Source organism: Bemisia tabaci, chromosome 5 (genome assembly GCF_918797505.1).
Source record: "Bemisia tabaci chromosome 5, PGI_BMITA_v3".
Classification (NCBI taxonomy): Eukaryota; Metazoa; Arthropoda; class Insecta; order Hemiptera; family Aleyrodidae; genus Bemisia; species Bemisia tabaci.
In genome coordinates this window covers 28,456,459-28,473,355 of record NC_092797.1, presented here as the reverse complement: position 1 = coordinate 28,473,355, position 16,897 = coordinate 28,456,459, and the positions used below count along the sequence as shown (strand labels likewise).

At 40.4% G+C, this 16,897-nt stretch overlaps 1 protein-coding gene across 6 annotated transcripts in view; it reads right to left on the bottom strand.

The window, feature by feature from the left end:
- dysc (whirlin protein dyschronic) overlaps positions 1-16,740 on the bottom strand; it is a 154,436-nt gene extending 137,696 nt beyond the window's left edge. For 5 of the 6 annotated variants that reach the window (XM_019052730.2, XM_019052732.2, XM_019052734.2 and 2 more), the window contains exon 1: positions 16,535-16,739. The gene's annotated coding sequence lies outside the window, so the exon portion shown is untranslated. Of the gene's footprint in view, positions 1-16,534 lie in introns of all 6 variants that reach the window. The other variant, XR_011899896.1, reaches the window with a different exon arrangement.
- Between the last annotated feature and the right edge of the window lie 157 nt (positions 16,741-16,897).

The following is a 16,897-nucleotide window of genomic DNA, read 5'->3' as shown; positions in this document are numbered from 1 at the left end:
GCCATTTTGGCCTCAACTTGAGAGCTTTTTATGAGCTTGGAAGTTGATTTCAGAGAAAACCAGTGCTACCATCGTGTTTTTTGCAAACTTTTACACAAGATTCAACAGTCAAATCGCAAATTCCTTACACATGCAACATCTCCATTCTGTAGATCGATCCAGGTCATTCGATAACGATTCAACAATCGACCTCCTCAGCACAGAACAACGCGGTAAATAACACGTTCCACACTGCCTTCCAATCAACATTTGTTTGAAACGTAGAGACATGTGGCGTTTTTTGTTGCATAGGTAAACAGCCAACATCGGCCAAGAAAAGCTACATGACGTAATTGCAGTACCACTGTGATTACAGCGCGGCGCACGGTGGATCGAGTCAATGGTAGAGGTCGGTCATGGGCGACGAAAAAAAAAGTCTGATTTTAAATATTTTTTCTTGGTTTTCTAGTAGTTAAGCTTCCAAAATGAATGTATCCACGGTTCTAGGATCTTTGAACCCTTCCGCTTTGACATGCGGGTTGCCTAAAGCTGACATTGCAGGTGGTATCAAATTTGCCGTCTAATTCTCAAGGTTTTATTTCGCTTTTGCATGAGTTCTGTGGCAGATTTATCAAAATTTCAATTAAACATGCTTATTCTCCTCCCTTTAAGGAACATTTTGGTATATCATGAATGTGCATTGGCATATTTTTAGGAGGACCAAAACCACCTCCAAAGCTTGCTTTAAAAAAAACGCCCAAAAAAATGTTAAAATAGCTCGATAAAAAAATGTCCACAAGTGTCCGCAAAATCCTTTGTTGGGTTGCCTCCTGTACACTATCAGGAATGATATTATGTAATAATTAGCCGCTAATATCCGCTAATCTGCGAAAACGGTCCATTTGAATGATAGGAAGTCGCGCCTGCTGGGAATCCGATCTTGCTCTATTGCCATCAATAAAATCGTGCATCACACGATATCCTTCAATCTCGATAATTTTTCTACTGATTACTGATTTTGGCTTATTTGTTGATATTTTTGGACGAGACATTAACCTTCTGTTAGTCTTTGAAGTTGATTCGATCAACGTTATACTGTGCGATAAAGTTTAAGGTGTATGTTTTGCGCATTGTATATTTCACACGTCCCGTTTCTTGCAAAATGTCTTCAACATACCTAGAACTCTTTCATGAGCTCCATACAAATAAAATTTCAACTCCCCCCCCCCCCCTTGGAGGATGACAATACTTTCTCTACCCTAGGGTAGCGAGAAAGTAAAAATTGGTTGTGGGTTGAAAAAGAAGAAATACAAGAAATTTCTTCAAGAGACAATAGTCCTTCTCAGAGGTTCTTCAAGGGATCAGAACTTGCATGAAAAATAAATTTCCTCTTATTTTCATATTTATTCAATAAATATGTTTCAAACTTCACTCCAAACATTGAGGAACAAAACGAAATAATGGAAGATGATATAATTTTTTTTTTTCTCTGCACATTCAATTTTTTTATCTGGTGATGATAAGTACCTATAATAATCTTCTAGGATGACTCGATAAAAAGAAGCTACAGTATATACATCTCTTTTTTATTTCTTTAATATATTGATCTATTTTTTGAAATATGCATATTTGTTGAATATTTGAAAGAGTAGAGAGTTCATAAAAATGAAAACGTCTATTGACTGGCTGGAGGAAAAGAGAAGAAAAATGAACATTATCAGAATGTTCCGTATATGTGTCAGTATGCAATTGCGAGAAACCAATTAACATGAACAAAAAACGATGTTATCAGAAATTGAAAGAAATATGGCAACCTTCGTAGTGAGGGGGCTGTAAAGCCGCCCTCCCTCACTCCTCAAGTAATGTCCTTGAGTCAAGTTCTGCAAAATTATTCTTTATGGAAGATGCTTACGGTCCCATTCGCCGAAAGTAACGTGAAAAAACAGCTATCAAGGATCCCAATTTCAATAGTCATGAAAAAGTGTGTCAAACTCGTATTAAAACTCGTTATTCGGCTGAAAAATGATGAAAAATGGAATCTACGACGAAAAATACCATAGGTGAGTGTAATTTGCTCTATTCTAAGGGTGGGAAATCTCCGTAATCAGAGAAAATAAGACGCGTGATGCGCGATGACCGACCCCTCCCATTGACTCGATCCACCGTGCGGCGCTTTTCGCAATACCACCTCGTGAGACACGTAGCTTTACAACACATACACACCATCCGCACGCACACAAAGTATATCGACGGTGAAATTACCAAACCACGTATCTCGTTTGCGGTGTTTAAAAATCTACGCTCACATTTTATTTTTTTGAAATAGACCAAATCAATATCATTCCTTGAAATTTTCACAGAATTTCCTTCGCACGAAGAGGAAAAATCACAGAAATTCTCAAGACTGGACATTACGTAGTTTTTCATTTAAAAAATAAAGTATGACAGGAAGTCTGCGACGTCGCAAACCGAGATACGTGGTTTGGTAGTTTCACCATCGATATGTTGGCTTTTCATGTAGAGGTATGCTGTCATGCTAAGGAAAAACGCCGTATGAACCTTCAAGCGTTGCCCGATTTCCTTTTGGTAAATCACGTATTCTCGGGAAAATTTGTAAACATCTTTCTTTCAATTTTTCCGAAGAATTCTGCTCGCAATTTCACATAAAGTTCCTGAAATTTTCAAGGAAAACTATTCATAACATCACTCAGAAATAAATATTTTATCGAAGTAAATTTGGCAACTCTCGAATGATCATACGGCATTCTTCCCTAGCACGCGGTAAAATGGAGCAGGGAGCACAGTGGCACGGTCAAAAGCAGAGTCATGAGGATCGGACTCTGTTCGGAGCGAACACAAAGTCTCAGAAAAAAATGAGCCCTAGAAAACTGCGGAGGTAAAAAATGAATCATCTCCAGTCTTTACACCTGCGTCTCGCTCTGATGAAGCAGTGCCCGACGCTGCTCAAAATTCAATTATAATTTTAATTCCATCCCGAGAGTCACCACTCGGCTGCAAAGGCTGACCCGGCTCCAACTCCCGCGAATGAAATGTAAATCTGCGACGCGCTCCATACTGGAACCACACGATTCTGTGCGAGTGAGAGACCTTTCATCATTGTCATATTGCGGCAGAAATATACTTTTCTCTTCGTTTTCACGATCCGGAATGGGTGGATTTAACCGAGCTAAATTGCAAGCCTGCGAAACGAGTCGAGGCTGGTCACGTACACACACCCCTGAGGTACGAAACGGTTATACTGTTTCTTTGGTTAAGGATGTTTTGCCCTCGCTAAAATTGCCGCTTCTTTGAATCCAAAATATTATTATTTCCTAAGCTACCTTATCTGCACTGGACACTTGAGCTTTTACATTAATTGATACTCCTTAAAAAGGGATGTATGGCTGTGTCCTTGGTTGTTCGATTTATGTAGATTGTCTAGTCAGATCTAGGGACACCATGAGCGTATACATAATGCTTTGGTATCTTACTTGTCTATTCATTATTTTTATATAATTCTTTATAATGTAGGTTGTGCCGATGGTATACCATAGGGTAGTTCCGGCGTGGCCTTAGCTCTTGGGGCCACCTGAATCTGCTATTTTCTTATTGCTTTGTATTACTTACTCATTCTTCAATTGTTTTTACACCGTTTCTATTAGAGAAACGTCGTCTTCCTGTCTTGGAAATGTTTCTCGTTTATTCTTATTCTTTGTTCAATATTGTGCATCTCTCTCTTGTAATCTCTTTGTAATGAAAAAAGGTCACGATAAAAAAAAAAAAAAAAAAAAAAAAAAAAAAAAAAAAAAAAAATGCAGGTTATTTCCTTTATACAAAAGGGGGCGCGGGGGGGGGGGGGGGGGGTCGGGGGTACAAACATTTTCACAAACAGCAAAATTTCATAGTGTCGAACATGACGCAGGCGTTGCTCCGTACCAGCGATTGAAACATTAATTGAAACCAAGTGTAAAATGAATCGATAGGGCAAAATATCAAGAAGGCAAGAGAAAAGGAACTTCTGAGAACAAATAAGTTGAACGACTTATCGGCAGAGACAGACACTGCATACAATTGAAATGAGAACGACGAGTGACACATTGAAAGGATCGTGTTCAGTATTCGCGCTCCTCTTTCGAGCTAGAATAATGTTACACGTCGCGGAACATCGTGCTGGCCCATACAGCTCGTAATTTTAAAAGCTCTGCAATCAAGCAATGTAATTTCAATTTCCGCCAGCGGATAGCAAGGAATCTCGCAAGCTTGGAGAACAATTGTATTTTCAGTCTTAAAAGGAGTCACTCTGTTGCCGCTCAGCCAGCTCAGCAGCAGTGATAAAAGAAGAATCAGACATCGAATTGAAAAAAAAAGAGAGAAAGAAAGAAATCGGATGTTCGGGGCAGGGTGGCATGAAACGTAAGAAAGAAATGAAAGATTGGAAATTTCAGTGAAATATTTCATGGAATTTCATGAGGCTGGGAAATATTTCATATTTTTGAGGGGCTAGAGTGTGCAACTCGCACTCAAACACACAAAAATAGAAGAAAGTCACTATTTTTAAATTTTGTGAGACATGAAAAGGAACCGGTATTTTTCTATAACTTTCATAAATTTCTGAAATTCCCAGATTATATTTTTCATGAAATTTTGCCACCCTGACGGGGAGTTTTTTTTCACAACCACTTTCAGGAATTCCAAGCGACAAACTTATCTAGGGGAGTTGTGGGGCCAGTGCATACAAGTTTTCGATGTAGGTCTTCAAATACATCCTAAAAAAGAATCAGACGTCAAGTTGGAAAAAAAGGGAGAACAATCGAGTGTCAACACAGCCTATATAGGAGAGACACACTTGGACTTGGGCCTCGTTTTTTGAACCTTTCTCTCGAATGAGCGCCACTTCAATACTTCATTGGCAGCATAGGCCCGAGTACTTTTGCGCCGGCCATAGCGCCTTCAATTCGGCAGACGCAACACGGACATCCGTCAAGCACGAATAGTTGTATCTCTGCGCCGTCATCAACGCGCGTCGCATCGTTTCCCTTGCTCGTGTTTGTTTATGTTTTTGTTTATGTTTTGTTTGTTTTTGTTGCATTATGTTTATTATGTCGTGTTTGTTTTCGTTTATCTTATTTGTAGTGGAGCTTCAAAAGTTCCGTGAGCAACACAGTAGCCGAAGATGGGAAAGATGTAATCCGGTTTCGTCTTTCAACTTTTTCTCCGAATCTAAGTGACACCTCACTGGCAGAATAGAGCGGAGCATTGTGAGTTCACGTTTTGCAGGGACAGAACTCCGGTATGTATAACCAAAAAGGTGACATTTTCACAAATAATATTTCTTTCCTACCGACTTTGGACTTCACGCATAAAAAATGTATTGGGCATCATCTAAGGGTTTATCTGGTAAAATTTACATGTACAGTGTCTTTCATGCAGAATCAACAAAGGAAGAATAAAAATTTGGCGAGGACCATGCATCAAAAATTTATTTGTACGGGACTGTTTATGATTGAACATATATGTGTGCACGCTTATACATCGAACAAAAAAACAAACCTCAACATCTTATTCAATGCTTCGACCACGCAGGAATTGCCAATTTTTTTAGAGGCGAGGATGCGCACTCGATAATCTGTGTTAAAATGCACATGAAATCCAACGATGAACTATTAATAGCCTCTAACAAGGACCATAATATTTGGCTAGCTTCAATTTTTTTCTTTTTCTTCTTTCACTTCAAATATCCCACGAGGGATAATCTTGCGCTTTGCCGTTCCCAGAGTCCCATCTCTTCTCTGTACCTAATCAAACCAGCCCCAGATAACCGTTGTTCGAGACCATCAAACTTGGATCACCTGGCCGGGAATTGAATCCAAGACCTAGCAAGCATAGATCAAGCGCTACAACCACTACACCACAGAAGGCCGACAAAAATATGATTATCAAAATTTGATTCGCCAGAAATTATGTATGCATTAAAAAAATCTCGGATCGCAAATCACTGTAAGTTCTGTTTTTCATGAATTGACGTTGGTTTAATTAAGCTAAAAATAACATTTTACATTTTCTTCGTGTGTTCTCGTATAACTCCGTATTTTGACGGCCTGGCAACTGGCTAGAGACAGACGTTTCCTTCCACCTCCTCAAACAAGGCTTCGAGAACAATATGCGGCATAGTTTTTCTCTCGTGGAATCATAATAAAAGCATCGTAGCAATTACTCATCTCAAGGCAGAATCTCTCTCGGAGGCAACACCACTTCTACTCTCCTCAATCTTCCTCCTCCCATACAAATTGCGAACAATAACACGTCACCGTGAAGCAACTTAAAGCGCCAGCAGAGTGTAGCGTGAAAAAACATAATGCACGCTCACCAATTCCCTCTCACATTTATTGCAAAAACAGCAAAAATGTTTCGCCCTGAAGATATTTTAGTATCTTGGTTTAAAATCACAATTAGTCGCACTGAGAATTTCTATTTCCATCTTGTGGAGTCTCTATTGGATATTTTCTACAAAGTAATTCCAGTATAAGAGATATGATGACCAGTTCATTCAATTGTCCAGTCTAATTGTTTTATGAACGACTTCATTAAGTGCTCAGTCGAAAGGAATTGCTTTTTGATCCCAACCGACCTCTAGAATTCTGGTATACTGTGGCAATGCGTTCAAATGAAGCACCAGTTCAACAACAAGATGGCGGAGAGAGACCTAAAAAATTTAGAATAGATTAATCTGGGGTACCCTTGATTAGTGCCTCTGATGTCAAAGCACGAGAACGATAATCATTTTTCTATAATTTATTTTTTCACCAAGCGGCACTTTAGTTTGCTAAAAATTGAGAGTGGAAATTTTGGTGAGCGAGTTCTTTCATCTTAACGGTGCTCATCTTTTTCGGGAAACTTAAAAACGCGCTTACATCGAACACAGCTTAGCGTTTCTTAAATACGAACGTATCAGAGCTTTCCCGCTTGTTTTTTTTTTTATTTTTATTTTTTTGTTTATTGTTTTTTAATTAAGTATTTTTGTGGCGAAACCTGGCATTATTTTGAAGGAACTATAAACAGGATGTTCCTATCGATTCGAACAGAAAAATTTCTCATGAATCAGACGCGAGATGGAACGTAAATTTTAGGTGCATCAATGCGCAACTTACTTCATCATCGATACTGAAAGCGTCACACCGTGTCTCTTCAAAATGCCTGCTTTGCAGGAGAGCCAATAACCGTTTTCCGTTTCTATTTGGGAAGATAAGGTCCAAAACTGGCCATGACAAGAGTTAAAAGCGTCCTCCAAGAAGATAATGCACCTCAATTTCCAATGATGCTCTGGTTGCTGCGTTTGAATCCTAACTCTCATTGCCCTAGAAATTTCAAAAGCAGGATGGTCTAGGACGCTGGAACGGATCGTAATTCCTGGTGGGTCTTGGCAAGGGTTGGCCGAGGGCGGATGGACGAAGATAAATTAGGAATCGTGAGTAGCGAATGGGGCGAGACAGGTGGATTGAGCGCTGACCGAGAGAGCGGGAGCACGAGGTGGAATGTTAGTGATTTAAGAGGGCGGTTAACAAGCCACTTGCGATTTGTTCGCAAGACAATTACTCGCTCGCAAAACGTGCTTTGAGCCGCTCGCGAGATAAAACTGGGAACTCGATAGCTTTCCAAGTTCCGAGAGTTGCCGCCCGTTGATGAGACCACCCCTCCGCCCCGATCCAACCATGCAAAACAGACGCGTCGAGGTTCGATGTGGCAACGCTCCTGTGGATTTAGCCGGGCAGTTGAAAATAAAAGCCGCTTATAGTGACCGCTTTCTGCCGGGCTTAATTTCGTCCGATGCATTTAAAAATCACTGCATCGCATTGATGATGGGCATTATGATTTACGCTCCGTAATAGGCCTAACTGGAGGCTAGGTCCTGCCGAATCCAAATTAGTCATAATTTTCCCCGTTGAAGCGCATATATATTGTTCTCCTCACCCTTTCATATACAGGGTGTTTCAGACCACCCGCGCCACTTTTATCTTGGTTTCTGGGTCACACGAGGTCAGCGAGGGACCGCGGGGATAAATAGGGAATCGACCCTAAGGATTCCGAAACACCTCAGCCCCCCGTGGGGAGATAAAGAGGGGGCCATGATCCTAAAAGTTGCGATTCGCGACGGAATTAGGTACGATCCAATTGCATTAGACTTGAAAAGGACTGAACATCTCATTTTAGATTGCCACTTTCAAATCCAAAATCGGGTCACCCTAAGTCCAAAAATTACCCTCTAAAAAGCGGGTACTTACCCCTTCCAAAAATTTTGCTCTTTAGTCGCAAAATTGAGGTGAATTCTTCGGGGAAAGGTGGTATCAAAAGTAATTGACACCAATGAATCCGAATTTCTTAGCTTTTGAGCTCCCCTAACTTCTCTTGGGAAGTTGAGGTGGGCTGCACCTTAAATTCGGGTTTTTGGGGGTCTCGAGGGGGGGGGGGGGTGTTCGGGTTCAGAATTGAACCACATCTTACTTTGGTAAGTATGAAGTCAGGAGTCCTTCCATGATTATTTATTTTGATGGTAAAATTTCAAAACCTTGACAGAAAACCTGGATTTAAAGTAATGCATAGTGCTTGAATAGTCTGCCGCCTGAGGGAGGATGCCTGTGTGCTGCCGTACATATATATTCTGGTAGGTTTAACCATAGGGATTGACTTTTCTCTGCATTGCAACAAGCAAAGGGGAAAAATTGGACTGACAGAAGGTTGAACTCTTAGCAATTCTGACATTTAATGAGAATAGGTACGTATATTCAGGGCAGCGCTATAAGTAATGCATTTGGTCTTCTCTGCCTATCTGTCGCCAGATCAACTTTTCTGTTTTCCCTATCTAATAATAAGTGCTTAGGCTACAAGGATTCAAGGAAAATTTATTCCATCCTGTTACCAATCCTTGGGAATATGTATGGGTCTGCAACACCCAAGGCATGAGATCAACCATTTTGTAAGAAAACCAAACTTCGGTCGGCTCCTAGTAGACACTACGCAATAGATTAGACCCGGAATTTCACCCACACATTCTATAGTCTCATTTCTAGGCATCAGCTCAGCTCATCTCTCTGCTACGGAAACCCTCTTTAAGGTGACTCAGAACCTAAATAAACTGGTGAGATGCTGACATGAAAAGGCGTATGGAGTAGGTAAGTATCTAGATAAGACAACCGCATTATGACAAGTGATAAATAAGCAGTATATTGATGAATGAACCAAAGTGGAAGGTTTGAAACTTCCTGGAATTTGTAAACCTTAGTTAGAACAGTATAGTGCTAGTGAAACTGCGAGGAGGCAAACGTTGACTATGAATATAAGTGAGAACTTACAGATACTTTGAGAGCATGGAGACTGAACGAGGGCACACCGAATTGAATATTCTTTGGAAGGATGTGATTAGGATATGAAAATAAATACTGCTCCACACCTATACAAAAAATCAGGAACCTCGAGCGACTTTAAATATTCTAAAGACTCACTCACAACACTCACAAGAACATGAAGAACCACGTTTGTTTACAACTACAACTTCTTTATCAAAGATATCAGGAATGTAAACAAATCGAGACCTCCCATCCCATTGGTTTCCGCCAATTCCATGGCGCGCTCGGCAAAATTTACAAATTGACGCGCCACTTTTCAAATTAGCGGGTGGTCCACTTATTGCGCGCAAGCTGAAAATAGGCGATGCGTTGCGTGTTGTCGCCTTTTATTGTTGTCGCACGAAGTCAAGGACCGCGGGGTTGAATAGGGAATTGACCTCATGGAATCCGAGTAACACTAAGGCCGCGAAACCTTCCCAGCTCTCCTTGGGCGGTAAAGAGGGGGGGGGGGGGGGGGGAGGTGCCATGATCCTAAAAATTGGGGTGCATCGATCGAATTGCGATTCAATTGCATCGGACTTGAAAAGTACTTACGGGAAATTTCCTTTGGAGCTGACGCGTCTAAAAATTCAAAATCGGCTCACCCCCCCCCCCCCCCCCCCCTCTTAATTTCTCTTCGGTCGCGAAATCGACGGGAAGGTAATCGACCTAAAGAAATCGAAATTTCATGGTCATGAAAGCCCCCCTAGCCCCCCTTGAAGGGTGAATGGAAAGGGCTCATAGTCTTATAATCGGGGCTTCCCTCCGAATCGGAAATTGATTGTATCTAAATTAAAAAGTACAAAAACTTTAAATAATTTGACCCAGTCAACCCCCAAAAGTCCCTTCCAAAAATTGTTCTTGGGTCGCAAAATTGGCTTATATTATTCTCCGGGAAAAGATGGTTACCTGGGTAAATTGACACCAAGAAATGAGAATTTCATGGTCTCTGAACTTTCCTGACCTCCCTTAGGAAGTTGGGGGGGGGGGGGTGTACACCTAAAATTTGCCTTCAAAAATTAGACTATGCAATATCCCAAGCGGACTGTTAAAAATTTGCACTCGTTTAACTGGCGGTTAAATACATTTAAGATTTTGGGTAAATGGAGAATTTGCAAGGGTCTGAAATTTGATGAATTTCCTGTTTAAGTGGAATCCTTTGAGTGAACTGAACACGAAGATACCCTTGATTCATAAATTGAGCAATAATTAGAGGAGATATGACAAAATAACCGATTCTGCTAGAATACATGTGTTTAAATGGGAAATGCCGCCAGATGACGTCACAAGGCGGTGCATTTTCTCACTTTTAAATCAATTTTTCTCCAATTTTCCATGTCAGAAAAAAATTATGAAAAATATTGCGAACTCAGCTCATTAGGCACTTTCAGATGAAGCAATAAAAAAATTGCGTGCAAATTCTCCATTGTTCACTTTATTACAGATGGCTCTGTTGTTCTTCCTCGTTCCTGTCATGTTTTCCCGATGTTTCTTTCGGGATTTTAAGTATGACAAGTTTTTATTAACTTCTTCAGGGTACCTCAGCATATCGTAAGCTCGGTATTGAGGGTTTTTATTTTGTGAAATCAAGTTTCTCCATTGGATACGATGCAGTCCTTCGTGTAGGTAAATATTTCCTCAGGGTACGAAGGCTGCTAATATATCTTACGCCGAGACAATATTCCATCTTTAATGTTTTTGCTGTATTTTTAACAGGGGCCTCGCGATGCAGACTCGTATTTCAATCGGTCGCATCATTGCTTTAACCAGTCCGGATGCAATATTCAGGAGTGGAGGGTGCAAGGAATCTTCCTCGCGCAAAATTGATGTCGGTTTGCGGAAAAATGGAGAGAAAAGTTTTAATGGCGGGGGTGAGAGTGGAGGAGGATTTACATTTTAAGACCACCGCCGAGCTATTTGTTATAGCCGCCGTTTTTCTCTCGAAACTCGGGGGAGGAAAGATGGTATAGGGCGACTGGTTTTAAAATTGACGTATTCCATTACCTGCGCGATGGATTCAATTTTTACTGCACGATGAACATGAATTACGATGTAAATGGGCATGGAAAGCGCAGTCCCAGGCGACGGTGACGCAACATCTAAACGAAACTCGTTGGCGCAAGGGCGTATCTCGATTTCCGCAAGAGCCCCAGGAAGCATGGATTCATATGTGAAACAGGGTTCACGTAGGAATTGAGATACGCCCTTATGCCAGGGAGGTGACGAACTGAGGACATACCGTCGTTTTCCAGACGAGAGGACGTACCTAGATTTCACCTTGAGAAATTTTCCACTCGCACGTTGCATTTTTACTAAGAAACTCTTGGGATTTTCAACTGAGATTTTCACCAACCTCTCCTCTGCTGACACGTAAAAATCAGCAAAATTTGGGACAGAAGCTTCGTTCTTATTTTTGTAAAAAATTTCACTTGATTGTTCTTTGCTCTTTCAACAATATTTTTTGAGTATTTACCGCAAAAATTTTGAAAGGTATCCTCTCGAAATATGAAACTTTGGCGGAGTTTCTCGGACATCACAATCAAAATCCATGGTTTGGTAGTTTTACCTCGATATAATGTGGGTCAGTCAACCATTTAATTAGCACGTACTTAAATAGGAATAATGTACACCCACTCAGCGCAATTTCAACGAAGAAATTCTTCATTCCGTGAACGTTGTGTCTGTGGGATATTTGCACAAAGATTTGCCAAATTTACGAGAATTTTCATGCATTTCCTCCGTGAATCGATGGAGAGAATTCAAAATTCACCGTTCGATTTTGCAATGATGGGCCGATCATTACTGCTTTCGCGACTGGAGCTGGGAGCCGTCTCGTGTTAAATCTAGAATAAACAAGTCTTCAGTAGGTCATTCGCGTTTCTATAATCAATATCGTAAAGAATCCGAACGTATTATTCATTCATTTAAACGAACCAACCGCCCCTTTACCCCTCTCCCCTCTCCTCGTCTTCACCTCATTCTGAATGCCCGCATTTCAACGGTAATTGAAGAGACAGTCACTAAATTGAGTCGTTTCATGTACACAAATTGGATGTCTCCAAAAGAAAACAAATCCACAACCATTGTATTCAAGATTGTGCAATATTTCTACTGTCACCAGTAGAAATTTCACGATCCAACCGTAAAAGGAAAAAAAATTCTAAAAGGCATGTTGGGAAATGAATGTCAAATTTATGATTTTCTAATAAATATAGGAGTTTCAGATTTGTCATTATTTTATCTCATTTAATTATTGAGATTACTCTTTGAAAACATCATGGGAAACTGTTGATGCATCCCATACAGGATAGATCTTATTAAATTAATGCGAGAAAATGTTACAAGGCAGTGCAATGGAGTGGTGTACAAGAGATGAAGTAACTAAATTGCAAATTGAGAAATCGAATCTTCACTTAAAAATCCATCTTTAAAGAGAATCTGGACGTTAACGAATAGAATAAAACGTTTTTCGTGTGTCAAAAATGAGGTTCATCTGTTTTTGATGAATGAACATTTTAATAATTTATCTCTCACATCCATACCATGCGAAAATTTTAAAATATTTTGTTGCTTGCCTCATATTTCTAACATTAAATAAAGAGAATATTCGATACATAAAACTCTCGAAAACAACGTGGACAGTTGCGAGCAACATGCGACGATGACGCTCCGTATTAGATGTGGGAATCGAATAAGGCAAAGTGCCTTCATTTTCATCTGTATGCAACCACGGACATCCACTGAGTGCGAAAAATTTTATTTAGGCGTTGAACCAACTTGCAACCAACAATTCGACGTCATCAGGCAGAGATGGCTCTATTCACAATAGAAGTGACCCGTGTCCCCGTGACCCTTGGTCCCGTGTTTAAATAAAACACGGGATCAAGTGAAGGTGTATGAGTGAGGGTATGTGCGTGTGTGTTTTGGAGAGCAAACCCCCTTTTAGTTCCTCTTGTGGTTCTCATAAATAATTGATCGACCACAGCGTATAGGGTACTTTTTTGCGCTAAAATCTCTACTTCTCTCACCATGCCGTCCTTTTTTCAAACTCGTCGGACGGATAAGCTTACACTAATACTTTAACTAAAAACGGAAGCCTCAAAATCAGCAAGAAAATAAAGTTATGGATGCGCTTTTAAAGTCTCTCCCGCTAATGGGAGGGCTGAGTGAGGCTTAAATTTCATAAACGCCTCAATAGACGCCCGTCAGCTTAAATAAACCTTCGATGGCCCGCGAAAGTTTACTTTGCTTTCCTGCGAGCCGCGCTGTTTGAGATATGCGTGGTTTATAATGCCGTGAATAAACTTGGCCGTTTCAGGCTCGAAAATAAATTTGAAGCTGTGTAAACAGTGCTTGAAAGCATCCAGCCCATAAAGGTCAACTTTGTTAGGACGGAAGTTTGGGTCGTTATACAGACACCGCGAAGAAAATTTTCAGGGGCTTATATCATTTCACGGTCTGGGGGCAAGAGAGAGTCATCAAAATATGTCTTTCATGTGAGTGCTTTTTTGAATTCTTCTTTCCATAAATCGGTACAGTCCCTCGCTTTTAGCTTTTAGCTGAGATTACGTCATTTCAGCCGCGAATTGTGGAAGAAATAAATCAAGTGACTGCGCGAACTGATTTCTCATGTTAAATCCTGCAATTTCGATTCCGAAAAGGTTCATGTGGATTTGGTGGTATATCAAAGCGCGTGGATGTTTTAGTACGCGGAGACGGTAACTCGCCGTTAATAAAAAGGCGTTATTTCCAAAAGTCGGTTGCAATCCTCCAGTTTGATTGGTATTTATTATGATCCTTCTCATACCTCCTTATACTTTCCTCTCTCCTCATCGCAAAAGACATAATCTATTGCAGTTGAGAACAATGTAGTCTATCTGGAGGAAAATATCTAAAGCTGAGGGGGTGGGGGGAGGAACATAGTGAGTTGAAAATATTAAAATTAGACGTATATTTTTGCCGTATCAAAGTGCACAGAACAGATCGGCGCTAACAATGAAGTAACGCAACAGAGGCCTTGCTGTAAAGGTGAGCTTTATGGCCGCATTTGACACTTTTCTTTAATAAATACTGGAAAAAGAAATGTACTGGACGATAATTAATTTCGAGATTAGATTTTCAGTCAGTAGTTACTCCTGATTTTAGAAATTTCGCGAAATTTTCATGGAAAGAAATTTTCAAGTATCGTATCGTTTAAAATATTCTAAAAAAACCCACGGGGAATAAAAATGTAAATAAATGTATGAGGCCAGTACATACAAGCATTAGATATAGGTCTAAAAATTCACCATAAAAAAATCAGACATCAAATTTAAAAAAAAATACTTCCTCTACCCTAGGGTATAGAGAGAAAGTAAAAAGAGATAAATATCGAGTGTCTAAAAAGTCAAAGATAGCAGGTGCTCGGGCCTCGTCTCTTTAACATTCCTCCCGAAGTTAAGCCACACCTCACTAGCAGCATGGAGCGGAGCATTGCGATTTCACGCCTTCCGCCATAGCGCCTTCAATTCGGCAGACGCAACACGGACATCCATCAAGTACGAATATTTGTATCTCTGCGCCGTCATCAACGCGCGCCCGTTCCCTTGCTCAATCTCCATTCGTGTTCACATATTATGAAAGAGATGAAAAGAACTTTGAATCGATTGGATACCATGCGCAGCAAAAATGATGTAAGTTCACTGCAACGTTTCAGAATCTTTTCTCAAAGGTTATCCTTGTCTTCATCCTTTCTTTTACTTTTTCTTCTTTTACGAAAAAGTTATCCAAAATGGGAGAGAGGGGGCGGTTGAAGTATAAGTGGTCACTTGAATCACTTATGGCAGAAATTCTGGTGAAAAAAGGAATTTCCCATTTTAAGCCTAAACAAAAATTGCTGTGGTGAGAAAATATCAAATTTTATATAGAAACATTGACAGTGTCACGTCAAGTAATTAGCCATGTTTGATACTTCCACGCAATATGTGTTTTGATGGGATTGATAAGTTATACCTATAGAACTTGTTTCTCGAAACCCTGGCTCAGCTTGAAATCTCTTGGATAATATTTCTAAGCATGTTTAATGCATTTTTATAGTTTTTGCTGTGTACCTATACATGTGTACTTTCATCACTTATTAAGTTTGTTTCTAGAAAAATTTTGAAATCCAAGTCTTAATTGGGGCTGAATCATTGGCAAGAGATCTACCGCTCTGATACGTATTTTCCCCCTAGAAGATGGCTTCAAGTTAGTTGAAGTGAGTGCGGAGGTGGAAGAGGGCATAAAACGGCGTTTACGGTCATTCAGACTGAAATTAATATAAGAAGAAAGTTAATTTAGCTACATTAAGAATAAAAATGAATAAAACCACTTGAGCTCGAATCTGATGACATGCTAATGATTGAATTCCAACCTTGTTGGTTGGTCCATATGTGAAGCTCTTTTTGATAAAGTTTGCAATGATTTCTTGAGTTAGAATTCCTGGTTCCGCTGTCCCCACGGGTTCAGATTTCATTTTTTGGGGGGAGTAAAATTTCCTATTCAAAAGTAAAAGCCCGTTCAAACCTATTCTAAGCAGATTTTGGTAGCTGGAGATACTTCCGGTTCGTGCAGGGTAAAACATTCATATCCTGTGGTTCACATTCATTAGAATCACCTCGGGAAAGTCAGGTCCAGATGAGCCCCCACTCCCCTACTTTGGGTCAAGATACTTTGCGAAATGAATTCCAGAGGGTGTAGGATAATCACAAACTATTACAATCTATTTTTCCCCCGCATATTGTTATTAAAATATGAAATAAAATGATTCTGTTAAACGTATTGATACATTTTAAATCTTTTATGCTGAAATGTGTCTGGTTGAAAATTTCGTGTCCCCTGAAAAAATCCGTCGAGAGACAGATTACTTTCACAGAAATTTGTTCCAAAATATTAAGGTAGCATATAAATAATTGTAAAAATGATATTATGCGAGCTGGATTGAAGTGGAAAGGAAGCGCTCCTTAAGCATTCTTCGATACTCCGATTTTTCCGATGGTAAAATGAGCTTATCCGTCACTGCGATCAGGAATCCATTGCATCTAAAAATGTGAAAATATAATTTTGGTTTGACGATTTTGCTTCCATGCATACTGGATCTGAGGAGATGAGGATCCCTTTGAAAACTGGAATAGGTGTTTGAGGTTAACTAGACTTACGGCGAAAACTTTCTGGAGCATTTCTCTTGAGGCGGAGACACGAGTTGCGGGACTAAACTACGACACGCGGTGCACATCTAGCTGACATTTCACATCCGAGCGAAGCAAGAAACATAAACAACAGGGGCGTAAATAACGGAGCCTGGCCGAGCGACACAACCTCTCGAGGGCTGCCTGCGATCCGAACTAACGTTCCCCGGAAAACGTCACACTCGGGCAGTGGTGCCAACCGGCGGCGCCGCCGCACACCGCGCCCTCAGCCGTGAAAAATGTTCCCACATTGATTTTAACTGCTCCGCCGTTCAAGGGCCGAATAACCTAGAAAATTCACCCGAGACAAGGCTTATTTCATCCGCGAAAAGG